The sequence below is a fragment of the Procambarus clarkii genome, chromosome 18 (assembly GCF_040958095.1).
Source record: "Procambarus clarkii isolate CNS0578487 chromosome 18, FALCON_Pclarkii_2.0, whole genome shotgun sequence".
Classification (NCBI taxonomy): Eukaryota; Metazoa; Arthropoda; class Malacostraca; order Decapoda; family Cambaridae; genus Procambarus; species Procambarus clarkii.
This window is the reverse complement of record NC_091167.1, coordinates 7,998,381-8,002,092: the sequence shown is the minus strand read 5'-3', so window position 1 is coordinate 8,002,092 and position 3,712 is coordinate 7,998,381.

Sequence of the window (3,712 nt, the reverse complement as noted above, 5' to 3'; positions counted from 1 at the left end):
ATAATGTCATTAACCTCGCCGTGTCTTGCATGCCATCCTCCCGTCCTTTGGCAAAGAAGGCCATGCCGTCCGTATCTGTCGGCCTCTGCCTCGCCGCAAATACACCTGTATTTGGTGTGGATTGGGGCAGCTAGGCGGAGAGCCACGGCAATTCGGAGGGCCTGCGGTGTGAGACGGGTGCCGGTTGCTGACATTGGGGTTGCTAATAGGAAATCACCTGCATGGGGAGCTGCTACAGCTCTAAGTCGGGCAGTGTCATGTGGTGTCGTCGCAGCTTCTAGCAAAGTTGCAGCTTCTTGGTCGGCAATGGGGCGATCCCAGCAGGATTGCTTATGGGCTTCAGAAGGCGGTGGTTGGGGTGCTGGTCCTGCGAGAGAGACCCATTTGGTTGTGCAGTCTGTGAAGCTGGGATCATGTACCCCAGCCTGTTGAACTAGGTGCTCAGGTAGGATTTCCTTCACCAGGTTGTCAGACCCCACTGAAGAGGACAGGAATGCTGGTACAGCAATTTGTGTTGCTGTGCGCACGCCAAGGCCCCCGAGTCTGACAGGAAGGGAGGCCTGTTTCCACTGTGAGTCGCTGAGGGAAAGATTGAGGGCTTTTTCTAGTGTTGATTTCAGCAAGCTGTCATACTCTTCTAATTTAATATTGTTGAAAGATGGCGAACATCTTAGAAAGTAGGTCAGCCTGGGAAGGGACAAGCATCTGGTGATGAGGTAAAGTGCATCATGAGCATCGATGTCTTCAATCCTCTCGTTCATCCTCTTCAGGTCAGTGATCTTCTTACCAAGGACCCCGTCGATGGCATTCCTTCCAAGAGGAGCACCTAGGAGTGTGCTGTCCTCAGGGTTGGTTGTATGAATGTCAGGCAAAACTACCTTTATTTGCTCTATTATGTGCTGGTTGGTGGAGGTTATTTCGCACTTGGAAGGGTTCAGGGTGAGGCCTAGGCTTGCTCCTTGCTCCTGGATTATTCTTATGTCGTCCAAGAGTGAGGCTGGGGAGCCGGCTAGAGTACCATCATCCAAAAACCAAATGTTGAGCTCACTGGACAGGTTATCGGTGACTTCCTTGATAACTAGGCAGAACAGAAAAGGAGCAAGGGGGTCACCTTGTTGGACACCTTCTTGTGATTCAATTTCATGTTCCCCAAAAAGCAGAGTTAGATTCTTGCTGTAGCATCAGTTTACAAACGGGTAGAGGGAAGGAAAAAGGCGATGAACTGCACTGAGTACTGCATCCCTTCTAACCAGATTGAAAGCATTTTTGAAGTCCAACTTTATCAGGGCTTTTTCATTCGTAATGTTGGCAATGTAGGCTCTAGCTGCATGAGCCGCTGCCTCACACCCTTGGGGAATGCCAAACCCAAGCTGTTTTGGCTTCAGCATGTCGGCTGCTGCCTGACTAACTGCTCTAGCTGCAGCCTTAGCGACGAGACGCCGGAGTGAATTGCCGACAGCTATCGGTCTGATTCCTCCATCTTTTTTCCTCAGGGCACAGAGGGTAGCGCCAAAAAAGAGAGGCCGTATGGTCTCTGGTATGTTGCCAGCTAGACATGTGTTGGCGAATCTAGTTAGTTCCATATATATATATATATATATATATATATATATATATATATATATATATATATATATATATATATATATATATATATATACTCTCTACTCACGTTGCTCCATTCAGAGCAGTGGTAAGCGCTCGACGAATATAAGCATTGAGAACACTGGCTTTGTATCTTTGGGGGCACTCACTTCTACCGTTCAGGCATAATCCTATGTTGGTGGGCTTGGTATATACGTTGGTGCTTAAAGAGGTTCCTGTTTTTGTTATTAGTACATTCAAGAATGGCAGACTGTTATTTTCACTATTTTAAAGTGAAAATAACAAAGATACAAAGCCAGTGTTCTCAATGCTTATATTCGTCGAGCGCTTACCCACTGCTCTGAATGGAGCAACGTGAGTAGAGAGTTTGAAAGAGTAACTCAGGTATTGGTGAACAACGGATATAGCAACGCGGAAATAAACGCTGCTATAAGAAGGACACTTGGACCGTTGGTATAATTCAGAACCTAGAACAGAAACCACAACACCCCCAATAAAATTATATTACAAATCAACCATGCACAGTGAACATATAAAAGAGGAAAGAATAATGAAAGAAATAATCCGTAAAGGAGTAAAAAGCACTACTCCTAACCAAAACATAAACCTGATAATATTCTACAAAACCAAGAAGACTTCCGAACTCCTTATCAAAAACAGCCCGAAGCCGACGGAGAACCCTCTACAGCAGTCAAGCGTTGTATACATGTACACTTGCCCCCACGAAGGATGTAACCTTCAATGTAAGTACATAGGTATGACGTCGACCAAGCTGACGAGGCGTTTGACATGCAATCTTCAATTTGGTGCCCCTAGGAATCACATGAGACAAGCCCATGACATTACTCTAACAAGAGAAATGTTCAACAAGAATACTTGCATAATAGACAAAACCTAAGATTCAAGAAGATTACAAATTCTTGAGGCAATTCACATAAGAATAGAGCGACCTACCATGAACACCCAAATCACGGAACTATTTACTCTACCCACCATGAGAGTAAGGACAAGACAAGAACATATCGATGCCAACACAGAAGACAATGTCCACCATAACAGGCCAATTACACTGGATTAATCTTTGTGTTTAGATAGGAGATGCCTCGTATGGGCCAATAAGCCTTCTGCAGCCCCTATGTTTATCCCTTATGTATCCCCCCATGTTTTTCACCTTCATTGTATTATCACCTGACCTAATGCGGGTATAAAATCAACTAGTATTGTAAGATTGTTCACTTGAGAATGAACCATGGAGGTTCGAAACGTCGTGCAAATTATACAAATAAGTGTAATACACTCTATAGTAAATCACTTCTTTTCTTCACCTTAAAAGTACGAAAATGAGTTTTGGAGAACTCCTATTCCAATTAAGCCCTGATGCTAAGAAAATAGTTAGAGGGATAGAAGCCCTAAACCAGAAAATAATATATATATATATATATATATATATATATATATATATATATATATATATATATATATATATATATATATATATATATATATATATATATATGCGGAAAATCCACAGAGAAATATGAAATGAGGTGAACGTTTCGGCTTGTTAAAGCCTTTGTCAACACCAGACTGACTAAGGAGTAGGGAAGGGGAAGGATATATAGGCCGACACCTGACCAACCCAATCCCTAGGGAAAGAATTAACCAAAAACAGGTATAGCTTAGCTTAGAATGGTCAAAGAGGATTAAGCGGTCAGAGCGGGCTCTGACTGCTTAATCCTCTTTGACCATTCTAAGCAAAGCTATACCTGTTTTTGGTATAGCAAAATTGTTTTGCTATACCAATTGTTATGTTTTTGAATTGTTATGTTTTTGGTATATATTGTTATAAAATTGTTATGTTTTTGGTATATATTGTTATAAAATTGTTATGTTTTTGGTATATATTGTTATAAAATTGTTATGTTTTTGGTATATATATATACTTATATATATATATATATATATATATATATATATATATATATATATATATATATATATATATATATATATTAGTATATTTTGGTAGCAGTCTTTCCTGTAGACATATATTATTAAATATGACCGAAAAAGTAAGATTAATAATTCGTGTTAGAATTATTAATCT